The sequence below is a fragment of the Protopterus annectens genome, chromosome 1.part2, assembly GCF_019279795.1.
Source record: "Protopterus annectens isolate FY-2018-M chromosome 1.part2, PAN1.0, whole genome shotgun sequence".
In the NCBI taxonomy this organism is placed as follows: Eukaryota; Metazoa; Chordata; order Ceratodontiformes; family Protopteridae; genus Protopterus; species Protopterus annectens.
Genome location: NC_056727.1, coordinates 1,190,305,629 through 1,190,323,837, shown reverse-complemented (window position 1 = coordinate 1,190,323,837; position 18,209 = coordinate 1,190,305,629).

Below are 18,209 nucleotides of genomic sequence, written 5' to 3'. Positions count from 1 at the left end.
TTCTAGGATGGCCCATAGACACATTTAAGGGAGTGCTGGGCACAGGTTAATGTGACTGTGCAATGGCATAAAAATTACTTTTCTGTTGCAAATGGGGACACATTTTGTGAGAGTTTGTTGTAAAGCACTTAAAACAATTGACTGATGTGTTATTCCTTGTTAGGTACAAACTGGCATTTACCTGTTGTTTTGGGCATGTGTTGCCACAACCAAAACATTTTTTTACAGTGGTTTGCTCTTATTAGTCCTTATTTTGTATTAAACATTGGCTTGTGTGTGACTGTGATATTTTGCAGCCACATATTTTTTAGATTTTAATAACTTAAGTTTTGTGTTTCTTCAGTGGGAAATATTGAAAAATGAATTATATATGTTATATCTAAGCATGACTTTTATTTATGTGATATTTATGTGTAGTATCTTTTTGTGCTTTATGGCACCTAGGACTATTGCACCCAAGCATCTCAGTTCCTGCAACCACCCCATTCAGTGACTCTAAGATTGATGTCATTGTACAAACCTTTCAGCAACATGGTGCCTTTCTACTAGAGAAAGGACGTGGAGATATGTCTGGCAGAATGCAGGTTTGGAACCATATACTGAACGACATTAATGTTGTTAGGGGCGGTGCAGTAGGAAATATGATCAGGTGCATCATAGTGTCACTTATATGATTTCATCAGCCTGGAGGAGAGCAGCTGCAGTGGTCCATAGACAGCTGGCTACTGGGGGGGGTACTAATACAGACACACCACTAACACCAAATAGAGCTCCTGTCCACTGTCAGGGATCCAGAGAGCTCAATGGATTATGCACAACAGCATGTGATTGATGTTGGTGCTCCTGTTTCAGAGAGGACAAATAGGTCCCAGGAGGAGCTTCCAGTAAGCTTACATATGGCAATTTTTTACAATTTCTTGTATAGTAAAATATTGAAAGAAATAGTTAATTTGGTTTAATATATTTTAGGGGGGAGATCCTATTTATAGATCGATACAGTTAACAACATTCTGGTTCATTACACATGAGCTTGGAATGGACATGTTAGCAAAATTTCAGTTATTGCGGCTTCAGTGCCTGTTGACTCTGGCCATAGCCAAAGTGTGGATGAGGTGCCATGCAGAAGGGCTGTGAGGCATGCTCAGAGGAGGCCTGCTGTCCATCCTCTACCGGATTCTGGTGCATCTTTTTGATCCACACATGTTTAGGGCCATCATGGAGGCACAGACATGTTACAATAGGGAAATGCTTAGGGTTGTAGATGGGGAGTATCTGTGATGAAATGTCTGTTGGGAGGGGGATGGCATCCATGTGGACATAGGTCAGCCACATCATTTGATGTTAGAATATGTAGCCATGCCAGTTCACACTCCTGTAGTGGCACTACTTCTACGGCTCCATCAATGGTTGAGGTGTCCACACACAGACATGGTAGGCCATAGCATGATGGTCCTGGGTGTACTTGTGTGGAGAACTCATCCAGCATCTGACCATGAGCATGGACATGTCACTGCAACTCCTGGCAGAGCCAGGTCTCGCATTTAGGGACAATGATGATTAACTGTCACCTTTATCATGCATGGCTCAAACCTGTCTGTCATACCAGAACATAGAGCTAGCACAGAGATTGGCTGTGTTCTTGCAGATACTCACACACCAGTTTCACCTGGAGTGTCCATACAGACACACAAACATAACAGTTACATGGGTCAGTTGTGAAGGTTGCAGCTCATTCTATCTCAGTGGCCATTTTATACTTTATGCAAATGCTTGCCTGTTTCTCTTTCTTACTCACACTCACTTACTTCCTTTTGTGTCGGCCTTGGCCTCCTGACCCCCCCCCCCACACACACACACAGCACCCTGTACAACTGATGAGGATTGTGCCATATCCTTGTTTTCTGTCTTCTGGATTCAGGGATAAATAAGTCTTTTGTCTGATGCTCAGGGTGCATAGCTGACTTAGTGCTTAGTATATCTGTGTTTGTGATGCTGTTTTGCAAATTGTACTGCTTTCTTTACAGGTTTTTATAATGTGTACATCCCTCCCAACCTCTTAGATCAACAAAGCTGGACCAAGCCATAATGAAAATGGGACAAAGACCCAACAATAGGGAGACATTTTAAATATTTTAGTCTTACAAACATAGCCAGTTGATAGAATAACAGGTTTTGTATTACTATTTTTCTGATTGTTCTGATGGATATGAAGTTCGAGACCAAAATGCATGTCATTATTTTCTAATGTCACTCTTTAATGATTTGCTAGTACAAAAGCATGATACCAAGCTGTGGGCATCCTGTGGACATCTGTACTTTGAGTGGCACGACTGTGTGGATTTTTGATACATGAGGCCTATTAGTTGATAGAGCACACATGTATTCACATAAGTCACTTCTGTCACATCTTGATGTCATTGCTGCAAAAATCACCCACCTTATACTTACTTACATTAGCAAGTAACATTATGCAAGGACATGCCATTTGTTTGCATTCTTAGACAGTTATTTTTCTATTCCAGGCTCAACCACTACCTTGGAAATCTGGCAGTTGCAAGAGTTTTAGTTCAGGGATGACTCTATCTGATGCTAGCAGTAGACAGCCATTACATGGGTAAGTAAAGATTGTGAGCATTGCCTGTAATCAATGTTACTGTATGCATGTGCATAGGATAAAGGTTTTAGCCCCTTAGGTGGTGAGCGTGTGTGCTGTCCATTGCCTCTTGGCCAGTGCCAGGGCATATTGTGCATGCCTATGTCTGCCTACAACCACAACAGCTGCTGGTTCCCCCTCTGACTCCTCACCTGCATGTGGCAGTGGTGACCTTGCCAATCATGGTAGATGGATGTATGGCCCTTTCCCTTGGTCTTCCTGCTGAAACTATTTTCTCAAGATAATGTTGTGAAGCATGGCACAGATGGTGACGATTTCAGCACATGTACAGGGATTGTATTGTAGGGCTCCCTCAGATGTATCTAGGCATTGGAACTGTGACTTCAGCAGTCCAAACACATGCTCTGTGATATTTATTGTTTAAGTGTGTACCTTATTATAGCATTCTTCAGTTCATTTGTGTGTGTTTCTGATAGGCATCATCAGCCATGGTTCCAGTGCATAACCTGCATCACCCAATAAATGGCTCTGTGGAATACCCCCCCAGAAAACATCTCATACAGTTGAGAGTTGTGCCAGATATGTGAGTTGTGGTAACTGCCTGGGTTGCCAGCACACACATTCAGGATGATTCCCTTGGCAGTTAATGGAGTAGAAGCCCTTTCTGTTTATGTACACCCTTCCCTGTTCCTAGGTGATGCTTTGATTTTTACATATCTACAGTCTATAGCAACCAGGACTTCAGGGTAGTGTGCTACAGAGTAGAACTCTTATATAGTTGTGGCTCTGTCCTCAGATGTACTGGGAAACAATATGTAGTCACTGGCATTTTGAAGCATAGCATTCGGGAATTTATGTAGGATCCTGGATGCTGATGCCTGTGACACCCCCGGCATGTCCCCTGTTGGTCTCTGGAAGACTCCTGTAGATAATATTCTAAGTGCTAAACATACCTTAGCCTTGAATGGTATTGTTCCCACTTGGTTTGCCCTTTGCTCTCAGCTGAGGATGACAGAAGTTGCAGAGTTGCTGTAGTGTGTCTCTATCCACCATGTAGTCTCTACAGTTTCTACCTCATGCAGTCTGTGAAAAGTTAAATGGGATCTAAACACCCATCTCCTTCTTGTCTATGGTCTATTAGCAGCAGCAGCGTAGACATGGGCCTGCTGCACGTACACATGAATAAGACCAGCAACAGCCCTTAACATTCTTTCCATGTAGACTAATTTCTATGGCTATAATCCAATAGATTTTAGAATTTACAGGGAAAACCAGCACTGAGTCTACATGGTTGCTTTATAGCTTGTTGAATAGCTCCTCCATCTTGGTTTGGTTGATTAGCATATAATTCAGCTGCTTATGCTGTAATTAGCATGCCACAATATTTACCAGGTTTGTACAGCTCTACACACTGTAATGAGCCACTTACTGAATACAAAACAGTGCGCTACGATGTGCACATGGTTTTAGCGGACCACAACTTCATCATACAACATATAGCTCTATAATTATCATTAACCAGTTGATATGATTAGAAAAACTCAAAGCTGGATCTATCCATATACCCAAGTCCTTAAATGAATTTACATTTTCAATCACTTTGTGCTATATTAAATGCATCAAAAACTAAGCATATGACACCTGGGAGATATAAACTGAAAGGTGAATATTTTGTCAGCATATTATTCTCCTGTACCCACGTAGTTTTGTCAAGTTCTTTTGCAGACATGCCTTATCTGTAACACATGTAATCAGTTTACCCAGTTTCAGGTCGTCTGCATATAGACTGAAGAACACCTCAGATGAAAAAGATAGGTATGAAAGATGCAATCTAAACAAGTAAAGGCCTAGGACAGAGTACTGTGGGACACCCTGACTGTAACCAAAGATTTCACGTGTCTAATTGCTGAATGATACTTACCATGTCCTATGTGTAAGCCATGCAGTCGTTCATCTTATTATAAGTAAATCAATACCTAGTTGCAATTTTTTGATCAGTGTTTTGTGCATGACCCTGTCAAATCCTGAAGTTAAATCTATAAAATTACATCACAGCACCATTTTCATTCATAGCTGCTACTATATTGTTATAGAATATTGTGTTACAGGTGGTAATAGATCTATTTTCAACATATGCATGCTGATATATTGTTTCAAGTCCCAGCCTTTCCAGTTCTAACAATAACTTATCCAGTATTAAGTTCTCCATTATTTTTCCATAACATGAATTTGTCCTACTCCCCTTTCTCTTAAAGACTGGTTTAGTAAGCGCATGTTTCCATTCTTGAGGAATCTCCCTATATTTATAGGACCTAGACTATAATAGATATAATGGTGCTATAAGTTCTTGCTGAAGTCTTCTTAGTTCATTATTACTTACTCTATCTCCCCTCACAGCTTTGTTTGGATCCAGTTTTCATAGTTCTTTTTCTATATAACCTATTTTGATTCCAGTATCTGAGGTTACCTGGATATCACTTGAACAAGTTAAACCCCCCTTTCTGGAGCCAAACTGTTTTGCATACGATTTTGTAAATATATCTATAATCTGTTGTGTCTAAGAAAAAAATTAGAATCTACACACAGTTTATCAATTTGTATGTTTTTACTCATTCCACATCTTATGTATCTATAAAATGGTTTCATATTATGCTCAGTATCTTTATATACATTTTTTTCAAATATTTCTTAATCTTTTCTCACACTATGCTTAATTTGTTTGTCCAACTTGTTTATTTCTGTTTTCAAAGTTTTAGTTCAACCTCTCTTTTCCATTTCTTAATTTTTGTGTCTAACCTTAATTAGGTATCTTGTTCTTATGGAAATATATCCCCTTGATGTTGTATGTCTAGGTCCTGATGTTAAACACCTTTTAAATTGTTTTGTACTCAATTTCTCTTTCAAAATTTTCCACATTCCTTCTTCAGTTTTTCGACTGAACACATCCCTCCAGTTAGTTTTACATAGTGACTGCTTTGCTTCCATATAATCTGTAATTAATCTTCTGTGCATTTTTTTAGATTTTAGTTTAGTATAATTATCTAGCAACAAATTAAGCTTTATAATCACATGATCACTGCACTGCACATGAAATAACAGTAATTTCTTTACATACACAAACAAGGTCTAGTATATCCCTTTCCCTGGTAGTTTTTTACAGTCTGAAGCAATTGTTTTTCATGAACATATGTTGTGAATAATTTCCTTACTTGTTTGTGTCTTTCGGCTTTTCCCAGTTAGGGGTCGCCACAGTGGAACTCCGGTCCGCTAATGATTGGCAGTAGATTTTTACATGCTGGCTTGCTGGCCCTAATGCACAACCTTCAACGAAGGAATGCCCATTCACGCATGTCACCACACAGAAGACGCTCTAACTGAGAATCAAACGGGCAACGTCTAACTGTGAGGCGACAACGCTACTGCAGCACCACCACCACAGTACTGAATAATTTCCTTACTAATGCTGTTGAATCAATATTATTCCAGTCTATTTATTTCTGGTAAATGGAAGTCCCCAGCCACTGTTATTCTTCCCTCATTTGTTTCATGCAAGAAATGTATGAATTCCTCTAGGTCATCAGCACTTGACTTTGGTGGTCTATATGTTATATGTTCCAAGGTTGTCTTTATTGTCACAGTTATACAATCTATAGTATTGGTGTTATCACTGAACATGTAATAATCACAGGTCTCTTAACTATCTTTAATCCCTATTATAACACCTCTACCCAATTTTTTTGTTAGAATGTCTATTGTAGTAAAAACATTTATGTCCTGACAGAACTGGTTTCTAGTCATTGTTTTTTAACCACGTTTCACAAACAATAACAACATCAATCTTTGGGGGAATGAAGCACATTTTCCAATAATAAAACTTTATTATTAATGGTCCTAGCAGTAACAGCTAACAGCAATCCATCAAATATTGCTGTCTTTGAACTGTTAAATTTTTGTCCTGACAAAAATCCTGCCTTGTGGTTGTCAAATATTGCAAAATATCCGGTGCAAATCCTGATCTTGACAAATGCACACCATTCTGTCTGAACACTTGTGTCCCAAATTAGGCTTGGATGCTCTAAACATTTTCATTTTTTAAATTTGACTTTTTTATGTAGGTTTTTACCCCCAAAATATTTTCATTCACCATGACCTGATTCTCCTTTCTATATGTGATTTGTGAAAAATATGCCCTAACACCAGTGGATGCTATACTATCTAAGAGAGTTGCAAGTTCAGTCGAAGAGTCCTTGCTGATGAGACTGATTGTTCTGACAAGAATAAAAACAGACCCATACTACTTTACATTAAGGCAGTCTGAGGCTTGTTTCTCATCCTTTATTTTTGCTGCTGGCAAGCATAAAATGATTCAATGTTCATTATCTTCTCTGCAACTGTGTCACTTCCTCTATTAATCGAATCTCCAGTTACAAGTATATTTTTTCTGACCAGATCTGAAGAATGTTCATCTTCTAATTCAGTAATATAGGATCTATCTGTAGTTACAATGGAATGATATTCATCACCATTTGTCTTATTAATCCCACTGTTTTCATTGTGTATTACATTTGCAAGCATACAATTCTCATCCGACTGGCTATGTGTATCCACAGCTTGAGCCATGTTGTCAATGTCTATCTTTCTCCTCTTTTGTCTTTACAGTAATGTTCTTCAATCCTTCCACATTAATTTTTGATTTCTTCCTTTTCAACTGTCCCTTGCCTCTTTTTTTCTTCCTTCTCTTTTGGAAACACACTGCCATCTTCTTTAAACTGAAGGTTTTCTGATAGTAAAATGTTATCATTGTCTGTAACCTGTGTGTTACATAACAGTGTCCTTACAGACATTTATCAGTTTCTTTTTCATCCATGTTATTTGTTGTGAACTTCCTCCTTTCTTTCTTTTTTTATTTTCTTCTAAACACTGAATCCTCAGATTGTTGAATATTTGTATCCAGAATTTCAATGTTGTCCAAGGCATCATCTTGTTTCATAGGGTTAAGTGATTTTTACAGATAATAAACACATCTTTTCCAAAATGTGTTCTATTTGCTCTTTGTCTAACATTATTTATCTCACTAATCCAGTCATTAATATATGTAACAACAGTTCTACAAACTATGCCAATTGCACTAGTGCAGTCGTCATCAGTAAGTCTAGATTTACTACTAATAATGGTAAAAAAAATCATCCAACTTTTGACATGAGGAACACAAATCACCAGTGTTATCAGGTGTGACCTTTAAATATACATAGCACTGTACAAGGTACTTGTGCTTTAGCAAATCATTAATGGTATAATCATTTATGGAATTCATATTCCGCTTCAAATGAATAAAGAATTCTAAATAAAAAGGATAATCAAAATCACTTACCAAAGAATTCAAAAAGAACTTAAATCAACTTCTGTGAGAAAACAATACAACCTAAATCAAATGTAAAGTTGTTGCTCTGACCACACAAGTTCTGAAAGTCAGACAAAATCTGGAATTTCTTTGCATCACATGTAGTTGCACCTCTTTTTAACAGTAAATATCAATAAATCTCAAACCAAGATAAGATTGTTTAGATAAGGTCTGGATTGTCCTCTTTGCAGTCTGTGTAACTTTATAATTGACTAGGTTCCTCAGGATGTCTAAATTTTTCCTTTGTAAACCTACCCCTTTCTGAAACAAACAGTGAAAATTAAAGATAAAAAAATATAAATCAAAGTAAATCTCTTCTACAAGCTATTCTTTCCTTCCTATAAACAGTGAAAAACAGTGGTAAGAAATAAAATATGAATTCAAATAAAATTGCTGTTAACAGGCAACTCCACAGTAAATCACAAATCAAGACTGGATTGTTTAAATAAGCTGGAGTCTCTCCTTGTGTAGATTACCATAGATAGAACCCATATCATATCATAGCTAGCTATAGGTCACCCTCTATGTCGAAAGTAACTCACAGTACATACTTGGACCTACTAGAGATGCTATCTAACTGAACACCCTACTCATGGGACTGGGAATCTTGCATTGCCTCAAAACTGCAGATACAGAGATTGCTATACTTTGTGAATACAAACACCTTTGACCAATTAGTGCCTATGTCCACAAAAGGCTCCAATGTACTGGACCTCATACTCATAAATATGGAGAACACTACACCCCCCAATGTCATTTCCTCAGTGGTAAGGTCTGACAATGAAGCTGTCTCCTTCAGAATCAAAATCAACTCAGTAACCCCAGTAAACAAAGTAGCAGTTATGAACTATTCCAAGGCAAAGTACCTTTTATTATCCAAAACTGCTTCAGCCAAACAGATTACTGGTGCTAAGACCATTCCACCAGACAAGAATGGGAAGACGAAGGATATGTTGGGGAAGAAAATGTATTTAGTACTCAGGAGATGAAACTGTCAAGCTCTCATGTAAAGGTTTTTACTCTTATCTTTTGAGAATATTCATAAGTCAGCTGTTAATGCTACCACATCTGAGGTAAAAAAGAAATCCGAGAATGCCTGTGTGATATCTGTTTGTCATGTGACCAAGCACACTGTAAAGTGTGCTTATGATGCGGCTGGCTCCTCCTTTAGAGCTGCTACTTCAGGGTCGCTGTTGGGAAGAATAGCTTGGCTTTGTTCTCAAAATCATTCTAAAGATGTTAAAACTGAAATTTAAAATTCTCCCTTAGATAAGGAAGTTCTGTTTGGCCCTTCTTTCTACAGCTGAGACATACAAGAAGTGTGATGAAAAGGGACAGTTAATACAGGGAGTAATTCAAATGTTTCCACCCTCCTTTTTAAAGGAAATAAAAATGTTCCCTCTGCTTCAGTTTTATTTTTCAATCAACTATTTAAACAGCAAGGTGTCTGAAAACGGAATTAAAAAACAAACAAAACAAACAATGGCAAAGAGGCTCTAAAACTAAAGGAAAATTTTCAAAAAGCCAAAGACAGTCCTTTCAGTCAGTATGACTACCTGCTTGTTCAGGTTCTTCCTCCGTCATACCCTGTCAGCCTCTCCTTCTGTCTGAGAGTTCACCTTCCTTTGTGGCACCAGATTGTTGCGGGTAGATTAATTCTGAAAATAATTCATCAGGATTACATCTGGCAATGGGAATCCCTGCACCATTTTAGGGGATTCTTTCTTACCAATAAACCAGGTTTCTCTTTTTCATTACACCAGATGCTGATCCAGGGATTTACAGAACCGGCACTTCTCTGCTACTTGGACAAAGGGCTTTATTCAATGATTTTTCTGTTACAAAAAAGGAAAGGCTGCTAGAGGCCTGTAGTGGATATTTTCTTTCTAAATCTTTTTATCAAGATTCCCACATTCAAAATGTTATCCCTTCAGTCCCTTCTTATAATCCCCCCTCTAGCCTTCATGGTAAAGCTAGATTTAAAACATGCCTATCATCACATTCTCATTAGAAAGTTCAGGTATTTTGAAGGGTTCTTTGTGTCTGGGTTACAATCAGTTATCTGTGTTATCTTTTGAATTTCACATAAGACCAAGGGAATTCACAAACTGCCTTGCTACATTCAGTGCTTAGTTTGTGCATCAAGGAATTCATATCTTTCCATATTTGGATCATTTTATGTTTGTGGACTCTTTTTCAAATTGTGCAGAGTCTTTACAAACTACCCAGAATCTTCTACTCAGTCTGAGTTTTCAAGTCAACCTTCAGAAATCTTCTCTTATCCATTCACACAGAACTGTATTTTGGGGTGTCTATTGGATTCTGCGCTGGGAAGAGCCCTTCTTCCTCCATACAAAGTACAGTTTCCCCAGTAGTTTTTCCTGAGTTTATCCACTCAAAGCCATGCATGTGCAAGGGAATTTGTCTGGATTTTGAGATACACGGCATCTAGTATTCTAATGCTTCTGCTGACTAGACTCCACATGAGGAACATAGAACCATACGACAGATGAGTCTGGATTCAGCATCTACACCCTTTGTCCTTTCAGATCCATGTTCTGAGATTTCTAAAAAGGGAGACTCTTTGGTGATTAGACCAGATCTCTTGCAGTCCAGGTCTCTCACTTTCTCTTCTGACCACCATACACTACAGATGCATCAGACTGGACATTAGGTGTGATTTCCAAAGGAGGTAAAAGTGCAAGCTCCATGAAACCCTTCAGACAGACAGAAGCACATACATGTCAAAGAGATGTCGGCAGTGATTAATGTTTTGAAAGCCTTAAATTATTTCTGGTTCCCTGGTCCTTTGCAAGTATACACAGACAGCATCACAGTGATGTGGTACATAAACAAACAAGGTGGAACCAGATCCTACCCTCTTTGCAGACTGGTGATGGTAGACTTGAAGACAGCAACTCAACTCAATTTGACTCTGTAGGCTTCATAGATTTTTCCCAGAGCAGAACTTGATTGCAGCACCAGGAATGGACATTTCATCCTGGGGTCTTCTAAGAATTGATCCAACTGTGGGAAACACCTCAAGTAAATTTGTTTGCCTCCTTTTAAAACTGGCAGTTACAGAAATTCTGCTCCAGGTCTCTTTGTAAACCAGCCTGGAAGTCAGATGCCGTCTCATTCCTGTGGAAAAGAATGCTCTTATATGTTTGTCTCCTCTTTAAACTGATATCCATGGTTATTTTCAATATCCAGAAGGACTACAAAAATTGCCAAGGCAACAGTGTTTCTCCTTTCCTATCAATCTGGCCATTGACAATTACCACAAGTTTCTCCCACAGACTGGATTTCCTCACATAAGACAGTTGATGTTTGATTCACCTCAGTCTGATAAATCTTCAGCTAACTGTCTGAATGATCGAATTTTATACCTTTTGGACACCTGTTTTCAAAGGATGTGCAGCAGGTACTAAAGGAGGTAAAAATGCTACTAGAAATCAAATATATACAAGTGGGAACAAGTTTCTAAATTTTGGTAGTCCAAGAACTAGGACCCTCTTCAGGTCTACCTGCCTGTAGTTCTTGATTATTTGTGTGAATTACTGTCCACTGGCCTTTCGTATTCATCAGTTTAGATGCACTTACCGACCATTTCTGCTTTGACTGCCATTTGATCCCCCTTTCTAACCATGCTCAAGTCAGATAGTTTTTGAAAGTGCTGTTGTATACCCATCCATGTAGAAAGCAGGTGGCCCCTCCCCAGGATCTCAACTTTGTATTTGAAAAGCTAAAACTCTACTGCCAATCATGAGTAGGCAGGTGATCTGCTGTAGTGACCCCTAACCGGGAAAAATCCGAAAGAAGAAGAAGTCTATCTAAATTAGAACCAATCAGGCTGTAATGAGATTCTTAGATTATTTTACTCCTCTTTCTGACATCTGTTAGGGTGGTATCCGAATTACAAGAATTTATGGTTAACCCTTATCTCATTTTTCAGAAGTCCATGGGATTCCTTGAGCAGTAATCCTTCTTTTATGCCTAAAGTGGTCTAAGAGTTTATTTTAAGGCAGACTATTCATCTTCCTGTTTTCATTCCAGAACACAAGAATAAGGGGGGTGGGTTCTTCACACTCTCCATGTCCATAGACAGCTCAGATACTACCTAGACAAGACTTGAGTCTTTGGGAAAGCCGATCATTTTTTTCCTCCTAAGAGGGCAACAGGAAATGACAACCAGTTCAAAGTGGACCATTTTCAGGTGGTTGGCTCATCCTATTGCCTTTTGTTACATTCACTTTACTAAGATACTTCCAGGGTTAAGGCTTATTTCACTTGGATTTGGCTTCTTCTGTGGCTTTCAAGAAAGGCTTTCTGGAAAGTATTTTATAGACAATGACCTGGTCCTCTGTACATAATTTTACAAAACACTACTAACTAGATTCTTTTTCCATGTCCAGCACAGTCTTTGCTAGGACCATTCTCCAGAGACACCTGGAATCTTAGTTTATCGGCCCACTTCCTTTATTTGTTTTATAAGTTATGGTAATTTACCTATTTAGCTTAGGCTACTGCAATATTGATCTATGACTGAACATGGTACAGTAGTTTAAGTAAATTTACCGTAACAGTAGAAGTTCTAATAGATCCGTATTGAAGTAGTCTCCCCTCTCTCCAGATCCCATTTTTGCTTGTTTTTTCTTTTGCATTGCCAAGGTAGGGATGTTTCACCCTTTTGTATATAGTTGCAATTGGGTTTGTTTTCTAGCATTGCTCTGTAAGGGCTCTTGCCCCCCCTCCTGGGCAAAAATGACTCTGAAGCTTTTTGTGTTGAAATCTCCTTTTACAGAGTTCCTGACCCCTGAAGCACAGAGAAGGCACACTCTTTAGCTTTGAAACTGGACAGTTCTCAGGGTGCAGGACCTCATCTAGATTAGGTTTCTGCAGCAGTAATCTTGAGAACTTTTATTGTTACGGTAAGTTTATTTATATAACTATGCTTGAGACAGAAGGTTCTAGCTGATGATCTTGATTTTATTTTGAGCATGAAAACATGGCTTGCATTCTGATTGTTGTTGAAGCTCCTTGAATTCTTTGCTTTTCTAATTCTCTTTTTAAATTTGTTTTTACATATTTCACTTCTTCATTTGTAATAGAATTTTGGACTTGTGTATTTACTGCACTGGAGGTGTGCTCTGACTTTTGGTTTGCCCTAGAAAAAATGCACCATTGGAGTGTCTAGCAAAAATACTTAGAAACAATACAGAAGTGAAAAGCTACCTCGATCTAAACATAGGCTGTAGTCAATGTGGCTTTGGTACTTGATTTTAAGTAAGGCCACTAAATCGATTTACTTCAAAACATCCCGTTTCCTCACAGTTTGAATACTGATGGACTTCAAGATATCGTCATATGCATCTCTAGATGTTAACTGTTGACAAAAAAATGAAATATTCTTTCAGCATTTAATAAACAGTGTATAGCTCTCAGATCTTTCATTCACAAAATTGTGCCACTCTGCTTTATTTGCTATGACTGTTTTTTTCAACAGTGAATTTGTTTCTTTTACGTAACTATTTTCATTCCCAATTTCACACTACAACTAATCTAAAGAAAAGCTTTCAGCAGACTCTTTCCCCTTAATAGTATTATTGTCTATATTTCATGTCAGCAGTACAATAAATTTTGGAGGCTGGTCACAGTGGTGCAGTGGTTAGCATTGTTGCCTCACAGCAAGAGGTTCAATGGTTTGATCCTCAGCTGGGGTGCCTTCTGTGTAGAGTCTGCATGTCCTCCCTGTGGTCATGTGGGTTGCCTCCCACATCCCAAAGACATGCTGTAGGTATATTGGACACTCTAAATTGGCCCTAGGTGTGAGTGCGTGCATGTGTGCGCCTTCTGTGGTAGGTTGGGTGTTGGGCTGGCAACTCAACACTGTAAAACTCCACTGCCAATCATGAGTGGACAGGTGATCTGCTGTGGTGATCCCTAACTGGGAAAAAGCCGAAAGAAGAAGTACACTAAATTTTGTAGACTACATGCCAGTTCACTTTTCTATGAAGCTCAAGAATGTTAGGTAATTTGCAGGAATTGAACCAAGAAATAAAGGATACATGCCATTAACAATTACAGATTCAACCATTTGTGCTTTGTTGCATCCATTAGGTATGATGCTCTGCTAGGAACTACTGCATCTGATGAGAATACCTTATCTAAATTGTAATTGTTTTGATATGAAGTCCTGATCTGTGCTTTAATTTCTACTGCTGTTTACAATTATGTTACAGTGTCAAGAAAGTCGTTATTCCAAGATGCTTTACTCATATTATTGAATAGAATTTAATATGGAAATCACAGGTTTCAGGGTTCACTGATTATTAATCCCATCTATTAAGCAACAGACTAATTCCTGATGTATTCACTTCTTTCTGTATGTTCTCCTTTACAAAACAGCATAATAAAATCAGCAAATATGAACTATTAACAAATGTCTGTAGTTGTGTGCCATCTTCAACAGTGGACCATATGCATAGCAGGAACTGCAGTGCTGACCACATTCCCAGACAAGTCTGTCTATTGCCCTGAAATATAATGTGCTGTCGTTTACTGATTCATGGAATTCCCATATTAAGGGGATTTTGGCTGTAATGCTTTTGTGAGGAAGTGGTTATGTCTACAGGGAGAACAAAGGCTCATTGCCTGGTTTATTTAATTCAGAAAAAAATCCTTATGCAGTTATTTACAAATGTTTAACCATTCATGTGAAAGTATTTCTGTTTTGGACCTGGAAGGCAGGGAATCTAGCAGTGAAGGGAAGACTGGAAGCTTTGAAATATGCAGAATTTTAAAATACAATGATAAACATTTAGAGGAAAATTTTAGTTAGAAAAAGATGTGTTATTTCTCAAAGTTCTCCTAGTCTCATTTTCCACTATAAATTATTGTCCAGACAGCTGAGACATACGTAAGCAGGAAACCTCAAAAGCTGAAAAGCAGTATTCCATAACTGTGCAGAAAACCACACTGTTTTGTGACCTTTCAAAATATTCACTCTTCTACTTAGAAATCATAAGCGTAACTCTGCAGTTACATATAGTCACACATAATTTATGAATCATGTGCCTTCACAGTTATTGCCTGATCTGCAGCTCATTATCAGGTATGGGTCAGTATGACTTTGCCATCTAGACATGCCAACTACCTGAAATATAATTTCTGCAGTCTTCAGGCAGGAAGGCTATGAGCCAGCTGGCAAATTACACAAATGATTTTCTATGCAGTAAGACACTGCTAAGTAAATAGTATGACTGGTGACACACTGGTTATGCCCCTGCAACAACCCTGACTAATCTTCTGCTTCACTATAGCTATTTCTCCTTTTGAACCTCTACTTATTTCACTTTCATTGAAGTAGGACTGTTACTGCTTAATAGAATTCAACATACTTGCATAATCTACCCTGCTTGATGCTCTGCAAGTCTCTATCCTGTTTGATATACTGATAGTCTACATGTATCTTACTGCATATTGAATTATCCTGTACATTTTGTCACCAGACTACTGTAAATACCTACTTTACTTTGTTAATACTACTGTATTTTTTAGTCTTCCTGTCTTTTAAAAATCTTCTATTGAAATCAGTTCATTTACTATGTATTAATATTGATTTTTTAATTTGTAATTTTTAATTGTTATATTTCAATTTTTTTGTTGCCAATGGAGCTTTTCTCCCCGGGCCTCTACTGAAAATGGAAATATATCCAGTTAGACTAGCCCGGTTAACAAATGTAAAATAAAATAAAATAAAATAAATAAAATAAAAAAATACATAATGAAAAGACAACTGCTATGTGAAACTGTAGCTTTTCAGTGGGATATTACAGTTATAGTAACAGAAGGATTGGTGCTTTCCACATAAGTAGTATAAAATAATAGCACCAATATTATTAATAATAATAATGTAATTATTATTAGAAGCACTGAAAACAGGAGAGAGGCTCATGATGAGAATCATTGTGGGCACTTGCATTGTTGCTATAGGATCATAGATCAGTACTAGGCTAATGGGGCTTGTAGGCCATATTAAGCCTAGCCAGTTGTCCCATGTGAGAATCAAACCCTGCACCTTGCATTTGTAAGGCAAACACCTTAACCATTATGCCAACCTCCCACCTATGTCATTTAGTGTAAGTCTACAGCAGATGAAAAGAGATATGTCTTTCATGAGCCTGCTTAGATATTATCTCAGATCATAGCTCATCCAGTAATGAGGATGCAGTCAGACAGCAAATGCAATAAGAATTATCGTCATATTTATTTATTTATTTCAATTAATTGATTAGGTGCATGGAATAACTTCTTTTCAGCCGTGATTTGGATCCAAATGATAATGATTATGGGAGTGTGGAATATAACAAAGTTGCCTCAGTCCAATGTGTAAAACAAAACACAAATGAGAAGAGAGTCTTATCATGCAGACAGGAACTGAAAGTTCAACTGCTGAATCCTGCACTAAGGCACTGTATGAGCACATCAACTCATGCATGAATCGTGCCATCTCAAATAGAACCAAGATGCTCTCATCCAAAAAAGGAAGCCAATCTGGTGGTCCCCTGCCTTAAACAAACTTAACAACAAAAGGAAGAAACTGTTGCAGAAAAGAGGAAAATCCCAGGATGCAAAAAACTCCCTTACCAGCCTCAGTAAGAAACTGCGATCCCTCATAAAATCCTCCAAAGCTAGTTACGAAAATAAAATTGCCAAAGATTCCAAAGACAACTACAAGGCATTCTATAACTATGTCAAGAATCTAGATGTCAATGCTCAGATCTGCTCTGAGCTAAAACAGAATGGCATTAAATATACTGATCCCAAGGATATTGCCAATATCCTGGCAGATCGATTCAGTGCCAACTTCACCCCCCTCTCACCCCCTAAATGGCCCATCTCAATACCGGAAGATTGCCAAATTCCGGTAATAACGGCCACACAGGTAAAAAACACACTCTCCAAAGCTACGAATACAGCATCCATGGGACCAGATGACATCCCAGGCTGTGTGCTACATGAACTACAATATGAACTGGCACCTCATCTAAGTGTCATGTTTAATCATAGCCTCACCTCAGATTTCATGCCTACTGAGTGGCGCAGAGCTACAGTTATCCCACACCACAAGGGGGGATCCACCTTGATCCCAGAAATTACCGTCTCATCAGTCTGACGAGCCTTATCTGCAAGGCCATGGAGCATATTATCATAGAACTTATAAACAAAGACATTGGCAACCTTCAAACACTGGACCCCACCCAGTTTAGGTTTGTGAAGGGCCGATCTTGTCTCCTGAACCTGATTGACTTCTTCAAATCAGTCTCCAGAGCCATGGACAAGGGTAAGGTGGTTCACACAGCCTATCTAGACCTTGCCAAAGCCTTTGACACCATCCCCCACTCTGGAATCATAGATAAACTTACTAAGTTGGGCATTAATCCCTACATCACCCAATGTGTTGCTAACTGGCTTACTGATAGAACCCACACTGTAAAAGTAGCCGACTCCAAATCCAGCTCCAGATAAGTGACAAGTGGAGTACCTCAGGGTCCAGTCCTGGGACCGCTCTTGTTTGGCATCTACTTCTCTGAAGTACAGGCCAACACTAAGGGACTCTGGTTAACAAAGTTCGCAAGGTGACTGCAAACTGGGAGTCATTATTGAATCCCCAAATGATGTGGATACTCTACAAAAGGGCCTTACAGAAACAGATGCTTGGTGCCAGAGCCATGGGCTCAAGCTCAATGCCAAGAAATGTATAGTTATCCCCTTTGGGAAAAAACATGTACCCGTGAATTACCATATAGGTGGCAGTACACTAAACACTGAAAGTGTGATAAGATACTTAGGGACACAGTTGGCAGTGGTCTCACCTTCGATAACCACATCGCCACAACAGTCAGGAAATTCTTCTATGTGGCACACCTCATCACTAAGGGCTTTTCATCCAGAAAAAAGGAGGTCATTGTCCCACTGTACTCATCCCTCATTAGACCCATTATAGAATACAATGCCCCATTTGGTATGTACCTCTCAAGACATCTGCAACAACTGGAAAGGCCGCAGAAATACCTCACTAAAAGAATCACAGGCATAAAGCAGATGCCCTATGCTGACTGCCTTAAAAAACTCCAGCTATACTCTGTCGCATATCGTCTGCTCAGAGGCGATCTCTGCTTAACATACAAG